Below are 26,573 nucleotides of genomic sequence, written 5' to 3' on the forward strand. Positions count from 1 at the left end.
CAGCAGCAGACTGGCCACAGATATGACAAAAGTCCAATGCCCTTGTGTAAATTGCTGTCACACTGAACCATCCTTGCAAGCCCATGAAAAGGGGAAGCAGGATATGTGCCTGGACCCCAAGCCACAAACACATACATGAGACAAGCTTGAATGGGCCCAGCTGGAACAGACAGTGGATACTTTCAAAAGCCACAAAGCACCACACCGTCACATGAATGCACAATAGACAAACAATGTTATTTTTTAAAAAATGCCCACATACGACCCGGGGGCAGTGGGGGATAGGAGGGGGGAGGTACAGGGTGCACCTCAACACCCACATGCGATGATGCTGAGATAAAAAAAAGCCTCCATGGGTCAACGCCTGCACGGCCTGAACTGTGTGGGAGATAAGTCATTGTTGTGCTCACCCTCTGCATGGAAATCAGAAGGTGGACGTGGCACAGTTCCCTGACCACACCTATGTGCAGCTTGCCCCTCGACGGCAGCAATCCTGTGGGTCTGGTAAGCACAGTCCTGTGTGGCGATGGCACGTAGGTCAGCATGCAGCACCTCAGGTGATATGCGTGCTTCCTCTTGCAAGGTAGCACATGTAACACAGAGTTCTGCCTGCATGGCCTTGCATGACATCTGGAGAACCTCCCGGCATGCACGTAGCTCAGCTAAGATGGTATTCTCCAGTTGCCCCAACCTCTCCTCTGACTGCTGCATCTGGGACATGTTGAGCACACCCAGAGTAGCTCTGAGGGATTCATGGTCATCCCTCAGGGCCTCCATGTGTGCCTCTGCGTGAGCAGCAAGTGCTTGACACAGAGACACCATTTCAGCCCAGCGTGCCCTGTCTGAGATCGCCATGCCCAGCCTGAATGAGCGACCCATGGACTGCGCTGCCCGCTGCTGGAGCTCCACCTGCCAAGCAGGGCGGAACAAGGATTGGGCCACACATTCCTTGTTCTGAGCGATCTTATCAATAGCTGCCCCCTGTTGCTCTGAATTGGCATATATGGATTACTCCCACTCAGTATACCACATTGGCGCACGGCCACCGCGTTGCTGGACATGACACCCGTGGGGCCCAAGGAGCCGTGGTCCTCGCTGGATTGGCACCGCCCGCGGCTGTAGGACTACATACCTCCATTGACATGATGCCCTAGGCACATCAGCAACTGGTGTGGAGTGTGACAGTGCATCCTGAACTATGACAGGCAGAGGTTCCAACACAGTCTGGCCCCTCAGTGGAGGTGTCGCGGACAGAAGATCGTCCAATCAGGATCACTCACCAGTGATGAATGGACATGACGTGCATCCAACTCAACATTGTGCTCAGAGTAATCATCAGAGCTTGACTGATTGCCAGCCCTGGACACGATGGTCTGGACAACAAGTGGGTTCCCGTGGTCTACCACCCCACAACCCGCACTTGTGCCGGGTTGCTGATGTAACAGCAACCCCGTGTCTGGAATGACATCACCATCCTATGGCTCCATTGCATCATCACCTGTAATGTGAAGAAAAAAAAACATGAGTACACATGTCAGAAGCACATAACCCACACACACATAGACATCACATTGACAGCCAATACATGAAGCAGACATGTCACACACAACTGAAATTCTGGCATGCATCCAGTGGCATTGATATGCAATGGCATCCCAAAAGCAGAAATGGATGAGTGTTAATTTGCGAAGCCTACACATGTACTGAATGTAGTATATCACCTCCATCACACACCACCTCTGTCAGGCACATATCAAAGGCATAAATGACAGATGGCAACAAAGAGATGGCACGTACCATAAGCATCTCTGAACAGCCAAATGGCCACAGCTGCAAGTGAATCAAAACACACCATGACACACGTAATATGCATGTACACATGCATCACTAAATCACCATCACCAATATAGCTTCATCCATCTGCTGCTCGGCCCGTACTGGGCGTCATGGGCCATGTAGACATAGCGAATGTCCCGAGCAAAGCAAGTGCCTGCAACGAGGCATGAGGGACCATGACGCCCATTACGGTCCGAGCTGCTGGTCCATGAAGCCTCCAGAACACCCCTCAGGGCCTGATACAGCACATTGTGCATTGAATGTGCCAAACAACATTATTCAGTGTCTCAAATCATCACGCCCAGCCTCCACCAGATTAGCTAAGTGGGCCTGGGCATACACGTGCTAGCACGACAGTCCACTTTCAGGATTGTGCCAGCTGAACATAATGGGCGCAATGCTGAAATCTCAGCAGCATTTACGTTAAACAACAACATATTAGTCATTCAACAAAAAAGCTGCAGAGAACACATGTGTAAATAAAGACTTTCACACACACATAAGTGAGTAGCTGCAATGTTGCACTGCAAACGTTGAAGCTGTTTGCATATGTATATGGGAAAGTGTTCAAAAACACCTGTGTTCATATACACCCGTATGGTGAATATGAACAGCATCCTATACAGCAAAGCAAGCAACTACAACGCTGCTTGCTTTGATGTATGTGAAAGTGTACACATACACATGTGCAGGCAGCTCCACAGTCATTACAACCCAATTGGCAGGTTACAATCATTCTGCGGCCTATACCAGTTAGTATAGGCCGAAGATTGACCAATCAACTTTGCTAAACACCCGCTAGGGTGTTACAATACAGAGTACATGTGTCACAGGATGCATCTGTGCCAGTGTGTTTCATAACAGTGAAGGGATGACAATCTGAACATACATGCCAGGTCACTTTGACATTGCAGCAGTGAGTAGGCATGTAGAAATGTGTAACATGGCTCAAAGGAGGGTGGGTGCAGTGCAGAACATGTGTATGTTACCAACTATCTACATCAACAAGTACGTTATGATGTCAATCAATAAACATGAAGGCAGTGTAAGGGCATGCTCAGCCATCATGTGCAATGTACATGCAATGGGTTGCATGGCTACAGGCATCCCACCACCCCCTTAGTAAAAATGCAGGGAGGCATTGCATGGCAAGTAAAGGTTGGCCAGAGAACAGTGTATTGGCAGACAGTGTTGAGTAGTGTCAATTACATCACCTGAGTCAACTTACACCACAGCAGATGAGAATGGGACAGAAAGCAGGACACATGATGAACCCTCAGTAGTACAACCGTTTGTGCAGAAGGAACTACACCATTTGAACAGGGCCAGGGGCCCTGCAACAGGGGGAGGCCTGTGCCCCACACAGACTATGACACCCTAAACATGTGCGTGATGCAGGACTGAGCCAGAGTGAGCATGGAATGGATGACCAAATGCCACGATATGTGTGTCATCCTGGACACGTACTACAATGATCGTCCTGCCAAGGACACATAGGGGCATGCATGGAATGCACATGGAGCATGAAAGGGCAATCATGTCCTCGGGAGCATCTGCCATCTGCACATTCCGAGTGAGACACCCTGCATCAAGGACAAAGGATGTACCCCACAGTATGTGTCTGGCAGGTTGGCAAGGGGAAGTGTGCATGTACACAGGAGTGTGGAACAGGCCATTGCAGTAGTCCAACATGTTACCCACCAGTGTCATGGTGAAATTGAGGTGCAGGGGGGTGGAGGGGCAAGGGAGCATGCCCGCGTGGAGTATCCGCATGCAGGCTGAACACACATGCACATCAGTCATGCAATGACTTAGTCTGAGTGCTGAGTGCTGAGTGGAAAGACACCTCAGGCTACATGCAGAAGGGTCAGTGAGCTGGAACATGGACCGGAGGGACAGCCTGGTGACTAGCATGTGAGTAGGGTGCATGTGTGGTGATGAGGACAGTCCCCGTCTGCTCTACATGTCCAGCATGCAGCACAACAGGCACACATTAGTGAAGCATTGCATGACTTGCACATGAGAACCATGTACACATAGCATGTAGTGGCAGTCAAGCACAACACATCACACAAGCAAACCACACATGGGCTGGACAAACACGCAACAACACTAACCGGATGTGCCGGGATGAACTCTGCAGCGATCACCTTGTGCGGAGTAATTTCTTCCTCCTCAGGTGCTGGCCCACTGCCAGTCACCAGAGTCATGGCACAATTGGAGGCATGCTTTAGCTTAGCACAGCGTCGGAGGTCATCCCAATGCTTTTTGCAGTCCTGAGCTGTGCACATCTCATGTCCAAATGCACTAACAACCTCCTCAACATGCTTCCAGTGGTCCCAACGCTGGGCAGGTGTAGTATGACAATTTGGGCCCACTAGCATATAAGTTCGTGTTCCGACACGTAGCCCTCAAGGAAGATCAGTTCCTGCTTGCCGAAAGGCTGCTTCCTCGACGTGCCGGAGGCCGGAGCCGTGTCTCGGGTCCCAGCCTCTTGTGCAGGAGCAACCTTCCTCCTCTTGGACAGTGTTCCGGACCCTGACAGGCAAATGCTGCCCTGATCAGTAGGGGCCGTGGCGCTGGTGGACTTAACCAAGGTAGTGGCAGGTGGAACTAGGACGGCAGCCCTGTCTTGTGTCAGTGGCTGCTGGGTGCTCTTCGCTGGACCCAGCGTAGCAACAGCCGCTGTGCCAAGGTCTTTGACGAGACTGTCCTGGGTGGCAGACTCACAGCCGGGGTGGTGTCTGTTGCATCTGCCCATGCATTTGCCAACAGCCGGCTGCTTGGGGCAGCAGATGATAACACTGCCCCAGGGACATGTGCCTCGGTCAGAGCAGCCCTGCGCGCACTTCGCTTGTGCTTCCTGACCACCTGGAATTCTGCCTGGGAATCCTCAGGTGCCAACGCATCATGCGCTGGCCGACCCTGAGCCTGGGTGGTGGTCGCCACAGCTGCACCTGCAGCTACCACTACCGTTGGGTCCATGGCAGTAGATGAAACTGACTGCCGGGTCACATAGGCGCCAGTGTCAGATGCAAGAACTGCATCTCTCTGAGCCGCAGGGGGTGGTGGCATGACTGCACCAACACGTGGCAGAACATCTTGATGAAGTGGAACACCCCTGCCTCTTCCCCCTCTGCAGCCACCCTGGACTCCCCCTACTCCCTGGTCACCCCGGCCATGTCCCTGACCACACCCACTACATGGAGGATGCCCAAATGAGGCGCCCCTCACCTTTTGTGGCCTCCCAACCATGGCACAGATGTAGTAGTGCCAATGGGAAGTGTACACGACAATTGTCCTGGGCAATTGGAGTGAAGGGGGTGGGGTACTATATGTAAACAGCACCCCTGTGCACCTGCAAGGCTGTATGTGGCCCCGGTGAGAAAATGACGGGTCATGCAATGCTCAGGCACCCCAAAACTGCAGTAAAACTGTGCACGCAACCCCAGTAGCCCACTTGTGTGGAATTAACCTCCCGCAGTATGTGGTGGCACCCAGGGACACAGAAAATGCGTACACGTGGGACACACAGGCTACTATGACCTCGAAAATGGGTAAGTGATACACAGGGGGACCCACAGTGGGAAAAATAGCATGTGCGACTCACCGTCTGACCAGCGTGGGAAAGAAAAACACACGTAGGCAAGACCCCCGCCAAAAGAATAGGTACGTCCTCGATCCGCTGTGAAGTGATGGTGCGTGAAACAACAAGAAGTAGTAACATATGCGTCAGTCTCCACGAAAAGCACATACAGTGAAATGCTAGGCCGCGCTCACCTTTAACCCGTGCTGAGGGAAATGCCTGCGCGCGTCATGTCACTACGCGCTTAGGCCCTTTCCTCAAATTATACGCATTGACACATGGACGTGCTGTTTTTGCACATGCGGATTCACTATGCACCCGTGCCGAGGGAAACAGCCACATGCGTCATGTCACTTATGCGCATACGCGCTAAGGCCCTTTCCTCGAATTACATGCTGACGTGCTGTTTTTTCACGTGCGGATTCCCTCTGAATCAAGCTGGCCACGCGACAACACACAGAAGACCACACTCCTGCCCAGAAGGTCATTTTCCTTCCCCCCAGAACCCCAAGCCACCTCCTACGAGCCATCTGCTGCTGCCTGCCTGTCTGCTGGCCACGTGCCCTGCTATTTGGTGCCAGCACATCAGCCATCTGCAGAGGTCCAGTTGCTGCAACCACCACTGCTGGAAGAGAAGACTTCCGACTGCAGTTCCATTGCTCCACAGCCCAGCACCAGGACCGAGTTGCCCACGCACACCTGCCTCGGGGGTTGCCATGTTGGGGCAAGCTCCATCTGGGACCACTGGTGACCCCCGGCAGAGAGGCAGAGGGCTGCCAGCTTCACTGCAGGAGAAGTTGGCATCCTGGTGGAGCAAGTCCTGGTGCATTACGACATTACAATGCCCTCTTCGGACGACCTCGCGCCAACAAGGATGGATGGAATAGGATCTAGTTGGACATCGTGAGTGCCATCAACACGGAGGGCATGGCAACCTGCAACCTGCAACACGTCCATAAGCGCTGGGAGGACTTCAGGTCCAGGACCCTCAAGACGGCCCGGCGCCTCTTGGACGCATCGGATGCAGTGGAGTGCCGATTCCGCCTTACCACCGAACAGATGAGGGTCCTGGAAAGCATTTGCCCAGCGCTTCACCTCCATGTCCTCGAGAGGCTGACCCGCCTGGAATCGAGTGGTAAGTGTCCGTGCATACTCATTCGACGCAGTGCATGTTGAGGTGTGCCAGGAGTGTGCAGCTTGGACATATGTCTGACATGGTCCATGTATGGATGTGTATGGGCAGGGACAAGACCATGCTGCATGTGAGTCCAGTCATGTGTGATACACATCAGTGGTGTATGTGTTCCAAAGCATGACACACAACTGCATGTGGAGATGCACAAATGTTAGCATTTCTGTGTATGTACTATACCATGCTTGTGCTGCTTCTACCTTCATGTACGTTCACTGCGTACATGTGCGTGTGTGTTTGACATGTGTGCGACTGTGATACGCCTTGGATGCATGTGACACAGACATGTAGGTACCCAATTGGCAGATGTGACATAGTTGCCGATGATTGCACTGTGACAGGTGGTGGAGATGTAAAGATGCATGTCTGGTTGGTGGCGTGTGTGCATGTGTTTGGCATCCCCATGTTGCTTGTGACATCATGCCAACCTTCAGATGTCCATGCAGTTGTGTGTGTATGGATGCTGCTGCCTGCTGCACGATTCCTGTTAATTTGTGCATGTGTATGGGTTCAAATGATGTGAGTGTTGGGGAGTGTGATGCTGTTAAGACGGATTTCTGAACTCTGTCCTGGAGGGGCAGAGGTTCAGAAAGCCAGCCTAGTTTCTTGGAACAGGGTAACCTCTAGACAAGCCAGACCAATCAGGGTAGCGATCGCGGCGGTCAAGACTAGGTCTCAAGAGGGGTGAGGGTGACTGAAAGCCCGCAATGAGCACACAAAGCAAGGACACTTACAAATTACTCCAAGCAGGTGTTATATTAAAAATATATACACATTTATTACAAGGCCTTTGTAACATTGACCGTAGCGAGAAATCACAATAAAACTCAAGTAAACCAATACATACCAAACCAATACAATATATATACAAATACAAACGAGTCTAACGAGTTAGACGCACAAAATGTGTAGACCACCTAGATGGGGAGGAAAACAGGCAGTGCGAATAATAATTAGACCCCTTCAGAGGCACCTAACTAAAAGGAAGTCCAAGCCCTATGAAGAGTGGAGCCTTGTGCTCAAAAGTACCTGCACATGCTGGTGCCAATGTGCAAAAAGGGGAGTCTCTTCGAGGGAATCAGGCAGTTTAGTTCGGTGAACAAATGAAGATGAACAGAGCTCCGCAACTCAAGCGCAGACTCCACTGTGGGCAGAAGCAGAGCGCGAGTACGGAAAGGCGTGCTGTTAGACACAGCGGGGAAAAGCTATGGGCTCCTGCAGGAGGGCGACCAGTTCCTAGAGATGATACTCATCGGTCCCCGATGCAAGCAGACCCAGTTTTCTCCGCGTCAGTTTCAGTGCTGGCAGCTTCAGACACGAGCAGGGGACGTCTCGGCATCGTGAAGATGCTGCAGCAGCAGAAGTTGAGTTGAGTATGTCCCAAACGCAGTGAACCCGCACAGTTTGTTACCACAGCCGGGCAACAGAGCGGCCATGTGTATTTCAGCCAAATGTACACTACTCACTTCAGACATGGGAATGCCAAGTGTACGAATCGTGTGAGAGTGACAAGGACTTGTAATAAGGCACAACCTGACGGCGGTTACAGAGCAAGACTCGTGGGTAGGCTGGTCAGTCTGCTGGATGGCCCAGAGACACTTCCGAAGGCTTACGTGCAGGAGATGGTGAAGATGCTGAGAATAGTTGTTCCCACTATTCCAAGGGTCGCAGTACCAGTACAGGCCTTCTCGTTCGATCAGTGGTTCCCTTCGCACCAAAACGGAGGGGACCCAATGGGAGATCTGCTCACAAAATACTCACACCATACGTCGACCTATCACGGACCACGGTGGTCCCAGGCGTTCACTACACACTAGACTCTCTGGCACCCAGGATGTGTATTGGGACCAGACATCCCAGCCCACATCCTGGAGCACACACAAGACCTGTAGAAGCCTGCGAAAACATTTGTGTTTCACGGGAAAGTACATGCCCAAATAAGGAAGGCCCTGAGTCGGCTCGACCTGGGGAAAGTGAAGGGGCAAGACGGTCAGCGGACAGGACAACGAGCCTCGTGGTCTGTCCATTTTGGGAGCCAGGCCACCATTTTGGGCTAAGCGAGAGAAACGCGCTTAAACGCCAAAAGGAGCTCAAAAACACAAAGAAACGATCGCTGCCACCAGTCCCGTCCGTGATTCACTTGCACCGTTCGTTTTCAATCCAAAGAGAGTATCTAGGGCCCGTAGAAGACTAGAGACCCAAGAGAGCAGTATCTTAGCTTACAGTGCCCTCTTGTGTCATGTTGCGCGAAAGCTGCAAAATGATAAAGAAACTACGGAAAACAATGTTTCCCGGTACTGACTGTCTTAAGGGCATGTCAGTTTCCCCGTAAAATTGGAGAGAAAGCCCAGAGGAGTGCGGCAGAAGGCTGCACTTCTCTGGCAAAGTCTAGATCCTGGTGAAAACAACAGCAAAACGTTCAGGGGTTGCCACATGGAAGGAAAATTACCCACAATTAAGAAATCTTTCCTAACACTCGCTCCTCCCAGACTATGGACAGGGGGAACTAATCCACCCCTGGATGAGTCTCTTGTTCAGGTCGGTTAAACATTCTGGACAACCCATCAGCATTGCTATGTTGGACACCTGGCCTATGCTCAATAGTGAAGTCGAAGCCTTGTAGACTTATGGACCACCTAAGCAACTTTGGATTCTCTCCCTTCATGTTCATTAGCCACTTTAAGGGCTTATGGTCAGTTTGCACAGTGAAGTGGGTCCCATAGAGGTAGGGCCTCAGCTTCCGTAGGGCCCACGCAACAGAGAAACATTCTTTCTCCACTGTTGACCATCTGAGCTCTCTGTCCCTAAGCTGGCAACTAATAAAACCAATAGGGTGTTCCTTACCCTTCTCATCTACTTGCGATAGTACAGCTCCTATCCCATTGTCAGAGGCGTCCGTCTGCACAATAAAAGGTCTTTGATAATCAGGGGCCCTGAGGACAGGGGCCTGGCACAAGGAGTCTTTTAAGCCATTGAAGGCCTTCTCACACTCGTCGGTCCAAGTTACCTTCTTGGGTTTCTTCGGAGTAGTGAGGGCAGTCAGAGGGGCAGCTATGGTACCATATGGTACCATAGTCATTCATGAAGTTGCGGTAACACCCCGTGAGTCCTAAGAAGGCTCTCACTTGGGTCTCTGTAGTGGGGGAAGGCCAGTCTTGTACTGCTTGTACTTTACTGGGAAGAGGCTGTATCCTCCCTCCACCTACTTCATGCCCAATGTAAACCACTGAGCCTTGTCCAATCTGGCATTTACTAGCCTTTATGGTCAAGTGTGCTTTCTGAAGAGCCTGGAGCACAATCCCGAGGTGTTTCACATGGTCTTCCCAGGTGGCACTGAAAACTGCTATATCATCCAGATATGCAAGACAGAATTCGTCCAACCCATTCAACACATGATTCACAAGCCTCTGGAAAGTGGCAGGTGCATTTTTCAACCCGAATGGCATTACCCTGAATTGGTAAAGGCCGTCTGGAGTAGAAAACGCTGTCTTCTCCTTGGCATGTTCTGATAAAGCTATTTGCCAATAGCCAGCAGTGAGGTTAAACGTGCTGGGGTACTCAGAGGCACCCAAGGTATCCACCAGCTCATCTGTTCGAGGCAAGGGGTGTGCATCTGTCTTGGTGACAGCATTCAGAGCCCTGTAATCCATGCAGAACCTCAATTCAGAAGTGCCTGCCTTTGGAACCAAAACCACAGGGCTGGACCAAGGACTACTAGAGGGTTCAATCACCCCAAGGTCTAACATCTGGTTGACCTCGGTCTTAATGTAAGACCATACTTTGTCTGACATCCTGTATCCCCTACTCTTGGTAGGTACACTGTCTCCTGTGTCTATGTTATGTTTGCACCAAGGTGTCAAACCAGGCGACTGTGAAAACAGGGGGGAAAACTGCCGAAGCAAACTTTTCACCTCAGCCTGCTGATTAGAAGTCAGTGAGGGGCCACTCGAACACCCTCAAAGGAGCTATCTGAAGAACCGCTGTGGAACAGGTCGGGCAGAGGTTCAGACTCCTCTTCCTCAACATCTGAAGCCAGTAGCAGTGCTGCGATTTCGACTCTTGGGACGAAAGCCTTCAGCCTATTTACGTGGAACACTTTTGGAGCCTGTCCAGGCCTTCCAACGTCCACTAAATAGTTAACCTCACCCAGGGGCTCCACCACTGTGTAAGGGCCTGACCATTTGTCCTGTAAAGCTCGAGGCCTTATTGGATTCATGATCAGGACTTGTTGACCAGGTGTAAAGTTGATGAGAGAAGCTTTCTGGTCGTACCAATGTTTCACCAGCGCTTGTCCTGCCTTCAATTTATCACTAGCCAAGCCCATCAGAAGTACCATCCGTTTTCTGAGCCCAAGCACATAATCTACCACGTTGGTAGTGACAGGGGGAGTGGGCATCTCCCATCCCTCTTGACTATGGCTAAGAGTCCCGTACAGGATGACCGAACAGAAGTTCGAAGGGGCTGAAGCCAACACCCTCCTGTGGTACCTCTCGGTAGGCAAACAGTAAGCATGGTAAAAGAAGATCCCATTTTCGTCTCTGAGGTTCTTCCAGAGCCCCAATCATGCTCTTTAACGTTTTGTTGAAACGTTCCACCAGACCATTGGTCTGGGGGTGGTATGCAGAAGAGAACTTGTAGGTGACCCCACATTCTTTCCACATAGCCTGCATATACTTTGACATAAAGTTGCTGCATCTGTCAGACACAACCTCTTTAGGGAAGCCAACCCTAGTAAAGATGCCAAGTAACGCTTTTGCAACTGACTTGGCAGTTACAGTTTTCAATGGGATGGCCTCAGGATATCTGGTAGCATAGTCGACTAGCACCAAGATAAACCTATTGCCTGAGGAGGTCAAGGGGACCAACAATGTCGATCCCTACCCTTTCGAATGGTATTCCCACAACTGAGAGTGGTACCAATGGAGCTTGGATTGTTGAGCCACTCTTACCAGATAACTGGCAGGAGGCACAACTCCTGCAGTGACTTTCTACTTGCACCCCCATCTTGGGCCAGTAGAAGTGCATGGATAACCTTTGCTTCGTCCTCTTAATACCAAGGTGACCAGCAAGGGGCACTTCATGCGCCAGCTGCAGGAGGAAGGGTCTTACAGCAAGGGGAACCATCAACCTCCTATGGTCTCCTTCTGTAGACTCTGTGGGCTCACTATACAGGAGTCCACCTTCCCAATAAATCCGATGCGTCCCAGGAGGTTCACCCTCAAGCTGGGAGCAGGCCTGTCTCCTTAGGCCTTCCAGAGATGGGCACTCACGTTGGCCTTTACTGAATTCTTCCCTGTCAGGACCCCGCAGGCAGCCCACATGGCACCATGCACAGAAGTCCCCCCCACCAGTGACAGGCACCTGCCAGCAGGCCCTGACTCATGTCCCCCCCACCAGTGACGGGCACCTGCCAGCAGGCCCTGACTCATGTTCCCCCCACCAGTGATTGGCACCTGCCAGCAGGCCCCGTCTCATGTCCCCCACCAGTGACGGGCACCTGCCGGCAGGCCCCAACACATGTCCCCCCCACCAGTGACGGGCACCTGCCATCAGGCCCGACACATGTCCCTCTATCCCACCCCCATTGACGGCAACCTGCCAGCAGGCCCCGACTTATGTCCCCCCCACCAGTGTTGGGCACCTGCCAACAGGCCCCGACACATGTCCCTCCACCCTACCATCATTGACGGCAACCTGCCAGCAGGCTTCGACTCATGTCCCCCCCACCAGTGGCAGGCACCTGCCAGCAGGCCCCGACACATGTCCCCTCAAACACCACATCATAACAATACAGACCCATGGCCCTAATGCCAACCCAATTCCCACCGCCAATCCCTCAGTACAAACACGTAACCATCCACTGCACCCACCCCATAGTAAATTACTCATGCCATGAGAGTCTGAAAAGAACCAGCATGCACATGAATACATGTTCTACAGAGCCTCACAGTGGCAACACATGACTGAGCCAATGCTCATAGAGACAAGCACGAAACCAATGAGAGTAGACCACACCAATAATGAAGATTCAGGAAATGTATTAAAAATATAAGAAAATGACAAAATGAAAACCACACATGCAAATGAAGAAATAACTGATGCAATATGAAAAAGAAAGTAAAATCCAAGGAAAAATGAAAATCCAAGACATGAAAAATGAAAAGTGGTCCATTGCCAAAGTCCATAAAAAAAATTGAAAATTGAAAAACATAAAAAACCATTACTCCATGGGATGACATAAAAAAGAAAGTATGTACACGTGCAGAACTATCTACAATGAAGTCTGAAGGGTCCATGATCCCAAAACAAAATGAAACCTACAAAAAACCCATGTAAAACACAACTATATACAAATAGTGGAGCAAAGTCTGTGTACTCCAAATCATACAAAAACTAAATGAAACCTAAACCTAAATAACTATATACAAAGACAGATGGCTAGTCCGATGGCTCGCTTTTCGATGTCCCCGGCCAGGACATCATCGAACTCTATGTCGATGTTCCGGAGGTGGGTCTGTTCCCTGGCCTGGAGGTCTCGCAGGGATGCAGCAATGGCATCCTCCAACTCCCTGCGAGTTGCCTCAAGGCACTCGACCCGCCTCAAAGCCCGGTGCATGGAGTTCTCTGCCCTGAGCCATGCCATCTTCACCTGCTGCCGCTCTGCATCTATTTGCTGGCCCAACCGGTGCCACACTGAAGACACTCCCAATCCTGGGTTCTCCTGCCAGCAAGCCGATGCCTGCCCCCGGGATGTTGATGGTCCCGAGCCATGATGGCTCCCATGCTGAGCCTGCTGCTGCCTCCAATGCAACTGTTTCTGGCGCCACAATGGCATCCAGTCTGATGGAATCCTTTGGTGCTGCCGTGCACGTGCCCTGCTTGTTGATGCCTGCACGTCCTCCATTTGCTGGGGTCCAGTTGTGGGATGGCCACCCCTGCTGGACCTCCGACTCCTGACTGTGGCAGGGATGTGTCATCTACCAGCCTGGCCGCTGGCTCAGGGGCAGCTCCACAGGGGGCCAGGTGATACTTGGGTGGGAAGATGGCACGGTGGACAACTGGCGCATAGGGGATTCAGTTGAGGAGGGGGTCGCAACAAGATCCAGCACGCGGAGCAACCCAGTGCCGACGACCTGTCCTAGTAGTGCGATACGGCCAAACAGGTATTCAAAATGATGTGCATTGTCCTCACGAGAACCCTGCACATCATCCTGAATACCACATTGGTGCAATGCCACACCAGCTAGGACAGGCTCAATCCGGTCACGGATTGCCACGTCCACAGAGAGAGGAAGGCCAGTTGTTGTTTGCGCACCCCCTCCCTGAAAATGGGTCTGGATGAAGGCATCATTGATGGTGCCTGATGATGCAGTCACAGGATCGTGGACAGGATCACACACAGGCACCTCCGCGGTGGCCTGTGCTGCCTCCTGTCCCTGCCCCTGGACTGAACCACTAGCACCAGTGGAATCCCGCCTTCCAGGCCCTGTGCGTGGGGCTTCCACAGCCTCCTCCTCAACCAAACCCCCCACCAACCTGGATGACTCTGTGTCATCTTCCTCCATAGGCCCCTGTGGGGGCTCACCTGCCCCTACTGCTGCCAAGGAGTCCACCTCCAATCTCCGCCTCTTGGACCTTCCCTCGGCAGCTGCGACCATGGACGCGGCATCAGACTCCTCACTCCCGGAAGATATCAGCACCTGGGAGGGGAGGTGGCCCTTGCATCTCCGGCTGGCGGTGGGATCCCTGCCGCTGTGCTCTATAGCACCGCCTCTTCCCTCTTCATCAGATGACTCTACAGAGAGGGAGAGATAGAACACAGGCATCAGGGTAATGTACAATGGTCTGATACACACCTGACAGTTGCACATGACTTGTAGTGTCTAACTTCACAGATACCATCTGTTAGGAAAGATTTCTTAATTGTGGGTAATTTTCCTTCCATGTGGCAACCCCTAAACTTTTTGCTGTTGTTTTCACCAGGATCTAGACTTTGCCAGAGAAGTGCAGCCTTCTGCCACACTCCTCTGGGCTTTCGCTCCATTCTTACGGGGAAACTGACATGCCCTTAAAACAGTCAGTACCAGGAAACGTTGTTTTACGTAGTTTCTTTATCATTTTGCAGCTTTCGCGCAACATGACACAAGAGGGCACTGTAAACTAAGTTACTGCTTTCTTGGGTCTCTAGTCTTCTACGGGCCCTAGATACTCTCTTTGGATTGAAAACGAATGGTGCAAGCGAATCACGGATGGGACTGGTGGTAGCAATTGTTTCTTTGTGTTTTTGAGCTCCTTTTGGCGTTTAAGCGCGTTAGCCCAAAATGGTGGCCTGGCTCCCAAAATGGCCAGACCACGAGGCTCGTTGTCCTGTCCGCTGACCATCTTGCCCCTTCACCTTCCCCAGGTCGAGCCGACCCGGGGCCTTCCTTATTTGGGCATGTACTTTCCCGCGAAATACAAATGCTTTCGCTGGCTTCTACAGGTCTTGTGTGTGCTCCAGGATGTGGGCTGGGATGTCTGGTCCCAATACACATCCTGGGTGCCAGAGAGTCTAGTGTGTTGTGAATGCCTGGGACCACCGTGGTCCGTGATAGGTCCACGTATGGTGTGAGTGTTTTGTGAGCAGATCTCCCATTGGGTCCCCTCCATTTTGGCGCGAAGGGAACAGTGGATAAGAGGGGGCTGGAACACCACTACCATGTCGATCTCCGGAGTTCTCACGAACAAAGGAGTACAGGAGCTAAGTATCCTGCAACCACAAGGCTGACCCGAGGAATCGCTGGTGACCCGCTGAAGGACTGCTCCTCTGCACTGCTGTTGCTTGGTGAAACCCTTTCTACCTCTGATCGAACTAGAAGGCCTGTACTGCTACTTCGACCCTTGGAATAGTGGGAACAACTATTCTCGGCATCTTCACCATCTCCTGCACGTAAGCCTTCGGAAGTGTCTCTGGGCTATCCAGCAGACTGACCAACCTACCCACGAGTCTTGCTCTGTAACCGCCGTCAGGTTGTGCTGTATTACGAGTCCTTGTCACTCTCACACGATTCGTACACTTGGCATTCCCAGGTCTGAAGTGAGTAGTGTACATTTGTCTGAAATACACACGGCCGCTCCGTTGCCCGGCTGTAGTAACAAACTGTGCGGGTTCACTGCGTTTGGGACGTCCTCAACTCAACTTCTGCTGCTGCGGAATCTACACGCCGCCGAGACGTCCCCTGCTCGTATCTGAACCTGCCAGCACTGAAACTGACGCAGAGAAGCCTGGATCTGCTTGCATCGGGGACCGGTGAGTAGCATCGCTAGGAACTGGTCGCCTTCCTGCAGGAGCCCATAGCTTTTCCCCACTGTGTCCAACAGCACGCCTTTCCATACTCGCGCTCTGCTTCTGCCCACAGTGGAGTCTGCGCTTGAGTCGCGGAGCTTTGTTCATCTTCATTTGTTCACCGAACTAAACTGCCTGATTCCCTCAAAGAGACTCCCCTTTTTGCACATTGGCACCAGCATGTGCAGGTACTTTTGAGCACAAGGCTCCACTCTTCGTAGGGCTTGGACTTCCTTTTAGTTAGGTGCCACTGAAGGCGGACTGCGTCTAATTATTATTCGCACTGCCTGTTTTCCTCCCCATCTAGGTGGTCTACACATTTCGTGCGTCTAACTTGTTAGACTCGTTTGTATTTGTATATATATTGTATTGGTTTGGTATGTATTGGTTTACTTGAGTTTTATTGTGATTTCTCGCTACGGTCAATGTTACAAAGGCTTTGTAATAAATGTGTATATATTTTTAATATAACACCTGCTTGAAGTAATTTGTAAGTGTCCTTGCTTTGTGTACTCATTGCGGGCTTTCAGTCACTCTCACCCCTCTTGAGACCTAGTTTTGACCGCCGCGATTGCTACCCTGATTGGTCTGGCTTGTACAGAGGTTACCCTGTTCCAAGAAACTAGGCTGCCTTCTGAACCTCTGCCCCTCCAGGACAGAGTTCAGAAATCCGTTTTAACAAATTGGTGTACAGCGGTGGGATACGACTGAAGGTATCCAGTGTTGCGCATGAGCGAAGGCATTTCAAGTTGTTCCTACCAGTACACGTAGTGAATTGTCGTAGTATAACTTTTAAAAGGCTATAGTCCTATCTAACAGTATGGAAACAAATACCTTGTTAACTTTAAATGCTTCTAAATCCGAAACATTGAAAAAGATGTGTGCAGAGAGAGGTGTCTCCTCTCAAGGCACCAAAATGGATATGATCCAAAGAATCGTGTCGTGGCAAGAAGCACAGCTTGACGCTATAACTTCTGAGGACAGTGCGGAAGGAGGTGGGGCTGCGCTCACTGGTAGAACCGACGGTTCTGCCGCTGCACTGGTCCACCGCGACCATGAGTACAGGGAGGATGAGATGTCTAATGTTTCCTCTGCCAGTGTTGATGGGGAAGCCATGCTTGAATTCAACAAGCAAGAACTGCTGTTTAGGCAGAAGGAGCTTGATTTCAACATGACCAAACTAAGAATCGAACAGGCCGAAAAACAGAAAGGCAGGGATCACCAGTTGGAACTGGCCAAGCTTCAGGTTGCAAATGGATCCAAGGGACCTGGACATGGGTCTGGGGCCTCCTCTCATCCACGGTTTCCAAAAGATCTGCTCAGTGTGTATGAGGAAAAGAATGACATTATGGACTGGCTGAATACGTTTGAGTCTGCATGCGAAGTTCAACAAGTTGACAATGCTGATAAGATTGCCTGGTTACTCAGCAGACTGCCCCATTCTGGCTGTAGTGCCATTATGGAAATGTCGAAGGCTGAGCGAGCAGAATTCGCAATGTTAAAGCAAACTCTCATTTTAAAGTTTGGAAAGACTCCTGCCCAATATTTAAAACAATTCCGAGAGTATAAGAAAAAAGAAGGTGGTACTTGGGTATCTTATGTAACCAAATCCTTAAAAACCTTGACTGGCTGGGTCGAAGGTTATAAGGTTTCTACCTTTGAAGGCATGATAAGTCTTGTCATGCTGGAACATATTTTTGCATCTTCTTCCCCGGAGCTTAAGCAGCATTCGGCCGATTCGAAGGAGATAGATCCTAAGAGGATGGCCATTGCCGCAGATTTATGGGTGTCACATCGAGTGTTCCATACGGACAAAACTCATCCTGGTAAGCAGGAGGAAGGGAAAAAGTCCAAAGATAAGGAGGGTGGAGAATCTGATAAATCTTCTTCTCAAAAGGGCCACAAAAAGAAAAATAAGGGTAAGACACAAGAGAACTCACAGGGTAGTGGAGGTCAGCCTCTGAAACAGAACTCTGGTTACAATAAGCCTCCCTATGTAAACAGACCCAATGGATCTTGTTTTGCTTGTGGAGAACTGACCACGTGAAGGGGGATCCCCGGTGTAAGGTTAAACCTTTGGGGGTCCACTCCGCTAATCTGGCCTTCTCCTCCTACGAGGAAGAAGAGATTACAGGAGCATCCTTCTCCTCAGACTCCTTCCCCAGAGGGGTAGAAGCTGAGGTAGTTTTAGTTTCCCTGGGTTCCTGGGAGCCTAAAGTCACAGAGGCTTATGCTAGGATTCCAGATAATACCAAGCACTACTTTGAAGACAGTGTGCTGATCAATGGAGTGGATACTACAGCTCTTAGGGATAGTGGGTGCAGTCGAACTGTAGTGGATTCTACCTTGGTACACTCAGAGGAAGTTGCCAGAGCTACTCTGATGCCCACTAAGTTGGCTGACGGCCCACCTCGCATGTTTCCAGTAATACCTGTAAATCTTACTTTAAATGGTTCAGCAGTCAGGATTCCAGTGAGCATTCAGAGAAACATCCCAGGAAAGGTCTTGTTAGGCAACGATCTCGGAGCTTTAGGGCTCGTAGGAGACACTGCCGACAGACCCTGCACACCGTCTCAAACACGGGCAGCATTGGCCAAGACCAATATGCCGCCCCAGCCGAAGGGGAAACCCAAGGCGAAAGGAGAAAGCAAGTCAAGACGAGGGAAAGAGAACATTTCCCCGAGCTCGCCTACCACTGCGGTGGAGGAAGTTGGTCAATCGCCCGGGCCTGACGAGGAGGTGGCGATGCCTGAAGTATTTGAACCCAACGACCATCCTGAACTAAAAGACTTGTGGTGTGGGATGTCTGCAGGGCAAGGGGTTGGGTGATGGGCTGGCTGCAGGGCATGGTCAGGGATGATGGGCTGCCTGCGGGGCCTGGGGAGGGGTGATGGGCTGCCTGCAGGGCATTGTGAAGGGTGTATGGTGGTCCCCCGTGGTGTGGCCTGCCTACAGGGCATGGTCAAGGTGTATGGTGGTCCCCCATGGTGTGGCCTGCCTACAGGGCATGGTCAGGGTGGATGGGCTGCCTGCGGGGCATGACCAGGGGTCTAGGGGGGGGCCTGTGGTGTGGGCTGCCTGTCGGGCATGGGGAGGAGGGAGCTTACACACAGGAGGGCACACACTGCCAAATTGCATGTAATTCTCACTTGCGTACCCCGGAATACACGTACCCTGCTCGCACCAGCGAAACCGCGTGTTATTCTCACTCACGTACACTGGAATACACGTACCCTGCTCGCACCAGTGAAATCGCATGTAATTCTCACTCACGTACCCCAGAATACACGGAATACACGTAGCCTGCTTGCACCAGTGAAATTGTGTGTAATTCTCACTCACCCCTGTCCATGCCCCGCAGGCAGCCCGTCACCCATGGATATGCCCCACAGGCAGCCCATCACCCCTGCACATGCCCCACAGGCAGCCCATCCACCCTCCCCATGCCCCACGGGCAGCCCATCACCCCTGGACATGCCCAGAAGGCAGCCCATCCACCCTCCCCAAACCCCACAGGGAGCCCATCACCCCTGGACATGCACAGCAGGCAGATCATCCACCCTCCCCATGCCCCGCAGGCAGCCCATCACCCCTGGACATGCCCAGCAGGCAGACCATCCACCCTCCCCATGCCCCGCAGGCAGCCCATCACCCGTGGATATGCCCCACATGCAGCCCATCACCCCTGCACATGCCCCACAGGCAGCCCATCCACCCTCCCCATACCCCACAGGCAGCCCATCACCCCTGGACATGCCCAGCAGGCAGATCATCCACCCTTCCCATGCCCCGCAGGCAGCCCATCACCCCTGGACATGCCCAGCCAGCAGACCATCCACCCTCCCCATGCCCCGCAGGCAGCCCATCACCCCTGGACATGCCCAGCAGGCAGACCATCCACCCTCCCCATGCCCCGCAGGCAGCCCATCCACCCTGATGATGCCCTGCAGGCAGCCCATCCACCAATGACCATGCCCCACAGGCAGTCCACACCACAGGGGACACCCCTACAACCTCTGGCCATGCCCCGCAGCCAGCACACACCACAGGGGGGACTTTTTCCACGCTATTTGCCTGGTGCTAGCGGGGTACGCATCTTCTGAGGGGTGCGCAGGGAGTTTTACACACGATTGGGCTGGCGCGAGCGGGGTATGTGTATTCCAAGAGGTGCACAGGGAGTTTAACACGCAATTGGCCTTGCGCGAGCCGGGTACGCATATTCATAGGGATGCGTGGGGAGTTTTACATGCGATAGGCTTGGTGCGAACAGGGTACAGGAGTTTACACGTGATTGGGCTGGTGCGAGCGTGGTACGCGTATTCCGAGTGGTGCGTGGGGAGTTTTACACGCGATTGGCCTGGCGCGAGCGGCGTATGTGTATTCCGAGGGGTGCGCGGGGAGTTTTACACACGATAGGCATGGCGCAAGCGGGGTACAGGAGTTTACACGCGATTGGGCTGGCGTTAGCGGGGTACGCGTATTCCGAGGGGTGCATTGGCAGTTTACACGCGATTGGGCTGTCGCATGAGGGCTGAGTGGTGTTTTTAGCGCAATTCCATTGTTGGGGGGCTGTATGCTGTCCATTGGCATTTGCACCATGTAGGGGATTTGTGCAGATGTTTTTGGCGCACGGACGAGGTTGGGCGCGTAACCGGCGCTGCTGCAGGGTCGCTGCGCCACGCTGCACCACGGCTCGTCAGGGATGTTTAAATCCATGAATACACCGTGCGTCAAAATGGGTTTGGCGCATGCGGCTGGTGCAAGCTGATGCACGCTCCCTCTGTGCGCTAGCCGTGTGTGCCACTTCTGCGCTTGAATCCATGAATTACCCCCTTAGGCTTCTAGAAGTATTAAACATAACATGGAAGTGCCTGCAGATTCCACAGCCCTTGGAAAGTTGATGTTGGAGGTCATTGTTTTGCAAACAGTTCATCCAATTGAGATAATAGACTAGAATCTAAATCTTACAAAGTCCATCAAAACAGCTAGTAAGAGGTATGAAGAGAAAAATGCTGTATTTCTCTGTCTGCCATATGTAATCTTAAATATTCTTTGTTTGTTTTGGTAAATGGAGCTGCCACAAAAGATAAAGAAAATGTTCAAGAACTTATTGATCTTAGGAAAGGTAAAGAGCATTAGAATGTTGAGCAAAAGAGAATAAACTCTGCAATGATATGCAAAACGTACAAGAGATGTATATTCTTAATGTACCTTGCAGAGAGATTTGAACCAAAGGGAATTGTCAGCCAATTTCAGCCACTGAAGCCAATAGTTTGTATGGGCATTATACCCTTCACCCATTGTATTCCTGTGAGCTCAAGGGTGATACTCTTGAACTGTATCGGATGCAACAAGCAAACGGTGTGCCAATCAGTGTATGGGGGAAGAGAATAGAAACTGTTAATGATTTTTCCACTTGAAAGCGTGGCAGATTGAGTGACTGCCAAACAACTGTTTCTTCTTCAGAATAGGTTTGTTCACATATGTGGTATATGAACCCTAGATTCAGGACACAAAGAGAATATACTTTCCACTTACAGTATGAAAACAAATCTTCGACTCTGTATTATCCAGTTGCACAGTCTTAGAACAGGGACCAATTTTCAAAATGTTAGTGCCAGTGGGATTGTGTAAAAGTCAACAGGTATGGATGAGGATTTAGAATTAAAGATCAAACACAGGCACATTTGCAAAACCATGCTTTAAGGTCCTTGCTAATGCTCCTTACATGAGTTAGCCAATGTTTTATTTTTTAAAAGTGAAAAAATGTATGTATATACAATAGTCATATAACTTAGCCCCACTTGACAAAATCCATTAAGTCTTTACACAAACATTGAAGGTTGGGTCTACAATCTTTCTGAAAACCTTTGTCCACATTTGTCAAACAGCAACAAAATGTTATAAGCCATCTAAAAATGTTGAGACCCCCCTCTAATTTAGCCTCTCTTGAGTAAATCCCACCAAACTTTACAAAAACATGTATATTTAGATTTAAAAGTGTTTTGCCAACCATTGTGCAGATTTGTCAAATGTCAACACAATTATAAGCCTTTACAATATTTTGGGACCCCCCTCTAAATGTGATCCATCTTGACAAAACAGCTCCACGCTTTCCATAATCATTCAGAATCAAGTCTAAAATAAAATTCCACAATTTCATGTAGTTTCATTGAGCAGCGCCAAAGTTATAAGCCATCCAAGAATGGCTTTTCACCAACCCTGTAATGCAGAAATAGGCATAGATGTCCCTGAACATCTGAAGTGTTTGCGAACATCACAGGACTAAACCGAACCTCTGGATTGTTTGCGGACTTTGGGAAAGAAAAACACTAGTTTTTTGGCTTCTTGCGGCTATATCCCATCCATTCTCATCACCCCTCACCTTCCCAGAGATTGTTTGATAAGTTTGACAATTGCAATGTTGTGTTTTTGTCAGCAGACACTGGCGCATGTTCGCGAATCCAGCATGGCGGGCGTTTCCATAAATCTAACACACTTCACACTTTTCACCATCCAACCAGTGGCCGTGTCCAATGTCTGAGGACATCACGGCACCCTATAGCCCAACCGGATGCCTGGCCGTTGGGACGAAATGGGTCCACAAAGCGGAGCCAGATATCACTCATTTTTTTGGACCTACATTTTGGTCATTTTAAAAAAAACTACTGGCCAGATTTACAAATGCATGCTTTCGGGACCAAGCCGCCCCTTCTGGTGCAAATTTGTTGAAAATCCTTCCAGCGGTTTGGGCTGTAGGCGTGAGCAAAATGATTTTCGATTATGTCTTAGGATAAAAAAAAAAATGTGCCCCCCCCCGACGAAACCTCACCAAACTTGCAAATTAAGAGGGGGCCATATACGTTTTTTTGCAAAGTTTGGAAAGGATTCGTCCAGGGGGAGCAAAGTTATAAGCCGCCCAAAAAGTGCGCTTCCTATTAGTTGAGCAACTTCACCATAACTACACAGGCGCTACTGCAGGTGGTGTAATACATATATATATATATATATATATATATATATATATATATATATATATATATATATATATATATATATATATGCATATAATTCTCTAAGGTTATTTTTGTGTGAATTGGAGATGGGCCATGCACTCATTATGATGCACGCAGACATACAACCCTGACATTCAGAACACCCTCTAAAATGTTGTGTAGGACAGATGTAATGGATTGACTGATAATGCAGTCATTAAGGGACCGATTAATTGAAGTTTTTGTACTACTGAAAAGTGACTTTGCATTGCCGACATATATCCTTACAACCAAATCATAAGACTATTCAAATGATTTCATATGGGTCAGTGTTATAAATACTTAAATGTTAGGGTGAGAATTGTGGAAATTAAAAGAAGCTCAGTGCCCATTGTGCATTATGTCCTTAGTGAATCAAGCATACAACCCTTTTATCACAAACATACTTATGAAATATAAAGACCTGAAGTCATTCTTCTGTGCCCAACATGCTCTTTTGAATTCATGTAAAGCATCAAAGAACCCTTATTGTTGCTATGTGTTCCCTTCTCCGTTCATATGGTGGTATTTCGATAGAGTGCGATAGGCGTGTGCCCATATGTCCATCCTGGATCGATCATCTTCAATTAATTATATGGTTATTCAGGGTTTTGATGATATGTTTTGCTCAGTTTATAGCGTAAGGTTTCTATTATGACTGCAATACATACTGTAAGTGATCTTTACAAATGAACGTTGTAAAATTGCTATAAGAGACACTTTACAATGACAGCACAATTAAATAATATGCTTTTTGTAATACAATATTGTGTTGAGATACACATGATACTGTCTCACAAAATGTCTTTCCTTGTTGGGAAGCCTCTGATTCTTCTCTTCTCTGAGCACCAAGGCAATGTTTAATTCTGCATGCAGGCCCTTGTCCTGCTGAACCTGGGTGTAAGGGCCGTTTTTGTACCACCTTCTGGCGAGGACGCTAACACAGCTAACCATAGTAGGAAGGCTAAAACACCTGACAGGAAAGGGAAGCAAAACCTCTATTACATGTGGGTAGTGTGTGCAGAACGGCAATGCTTAACTCTAAGATAGGAGTGGAACGTTGAAAATCGTGGTAATTAAGTGATTTCTGGAAGGTTTAGAATTAATCTTAACTTCTGCTATTGCTTTGGGCAACCCTCCAAACCCTTGTGCTTCCCTTCCAAGCCATTACAAAAGGGGAAAGACCAAATGCAAATTAGGCTCGGTCCCACCCAAAAAGGGTCAGTGCAGCCCAAACTGCTTGGTCACATCCCTTCTGCATGAGACCATAAGCATCTGCATACATGTTGCAGCCTTGTTGGGCCTCAGCAATGAGGAGTCGCTTGGGTCTCTAGGCCCAGCAGGCATGGGACACACATCTGGGCAGAACCATTCCACTCGGGGTGACTACAGAAAAACAAAAGAGGTGATGGCTGGAAGGTTTAGCATTAATCTTAACCCCTGGCACTGCTCTGGGCAGCCCTTCATGCCATTGTTCTTTGCATGCCAAGCCATTACAAAAGGGGGAAGACCATGCAAATCAGGCTTATTCAAAATCTTCCACCAATCACATTTTGGTTGTAGTTTGTCTCCCTATGTGACAGAGGGTATGCCCGGACAAGGGCCACTTGCTCGCCGCACCATAAGGACCCAAGCTACACCTCACTGAGGAGGCCCAACAAGGCCGAAACATGTCTGAGTTGCTTGTGTTTCTGTGCAGAGGGGACCTTGCCCAGCAGTTCAGACTGGGATTGCTACCATTGGTAGCAATACCTGGCTGATTTTCTTATGGCTGGTCCCCTTTTGCAGTGGTGCAGACGGGCTAAAAATTGTGGTGTGGAAGGTTGCCCAGAGCAGTGCCAGTGGATCAGATTTATTTAAAACCTTCCACCAATCACTTTTTGGTTGTAGATTTGGTTGTAGATTGTCTCCCTATGTGAGAGAGGGTATGCCCAGATGTGTGCCCCTTGCTCACTGTGCCATAGGAAACCAAGACTCACCTCACTGAGGAGGCCCAGCAAGGCCAAAACATGTCTGAGGTTGTTGTGTTTCCATACAGAGGGGACATGGCCTAGCAGTTCGGATTGGGTGGCTTCCATTGGTGGCAGTACTTGACTGATTTGCATATGGCTGGACCGCTTTTGCAACAGCACAGATGGGCTAAAAAATAGTGGTGCCATTGGTTCAGATTTATTCAAAACCTTAGACCCATCACTTGTTGGTCGCAGGTAATTATTTTACTGACACTTTTCCCACACTTCCAAATTATACTTTTTGGTGGGTTTACTGTTGGCAGGATTACTGTTCGGTAAATCTGCTGAATTTCAGACAACCATAGAGCATTTACCTCCAGCTATTTGAGGGATGCAAGTACTCTACTTTATCTCCAGAAATGGGTGGATTTATCACACAGTAATTTTGCTGGTGGTAAATCTGCCAACCCCCCCCATAGAGTAATATGAACTCCACAAACAGGAAATTACCACCATTTGTAACCCCTTGGTAACATCACTGGACCAAGTGGCAGTAACGATAATTGAATTTGGTGGTATTTTGGTATGAGGCCCTTAATTATTAATACACAGTTTTTAAAAGATCACAGCAAATTATAAAAACAGTAATGCTCATACAAGGACGCTCTTAACCCAATGTCTATGTGTGGGTTCACTACCAAAGGTGGGCCCCCAACATAAAATAAAAGGGGGTGGGCAGAGGCAGGGAACCATAAATCCAAACAAGCAGGTAAGTACCCATAAGTCTGAAAAGTGCAGTGTTCTAAGGACACATCCCAAACGTACTATATGTGGCAGACCCTAGACCTGAAGGTCAGCAGCTAAGGCATATGGTAGGGTATGGGATTAAAAAGGGAAATGTAATTTTTCCCATGGGAAATATTGGTTAAAATACCTAAGACCTAAAACACATTTCATGATCACTACAAATCTCCTAGTATTAATGTCCAGTCACCCAGAATTATACATTAAAGCCATAATGATGATGGGGTCTGTTACAAAGGAGAAACAGGCGCCAGCTGGTGCATTATTTTTGGTTTATTGGGTGCAATTTCATGCACAGGGTAAATGGCCGCAGGTGCTCCCTTCCTCTAACAATGCTCCTCTAACTGATCTTTCTATTCAGAGAAAAACACTCTCTATTTAGGCTTTACAGCATTCTGCTATGAATACTAGAACCTACCCTCTGTGACCCATCAGAAGTCACTCCATGCAACAGACCTCCTTTCCTTTAATGAAACTTAAATGGTTTGTTTAGCTCTGTAGCCCTGCTCCACTCTGGCCAGTCTTCCCTTATTTCAAATTCTGCCATTTTCTGTGACCACAGCATCTTCATATACACACTCCACTCTTCGTGGTCCCCAAAACCTACTGGCCCCCATGAAGACAACCCTCACTTCTTCACTCGAACCAACTCTACCTCCTGAAAACTTTGTAAATGCACATTATGCGGTAGGCCATAACTGTCATCTCTTGCCCCTTCTTCTCTACCAGCGTTTTCTCCTTTTGCTCATTGCATTCACCATATTTGGCATGCCCCATATCACGGAGGACATACTGTGTTATGTGGTTTCTTCCATCTCAGCACACACTCCTCTCTTCGTGGTCC

This window comes from Ambystoma mexicanum, chromosome 10, assembly GCF_040938575.1.
Source record: "Ambystoma mexicanum isolate Mex_15411 chromosome 10, UKY_AmexF1_1, whole genome shotgun sequence".
In the NCBI taxonomy this organism is placed as follows: domain Eukaryota; kingdom Metazoa; phylum Chordata; class Amphibia; order Caudata; family Ambystomatidae; genus Ambystoma; species Ambystoma mexicanum.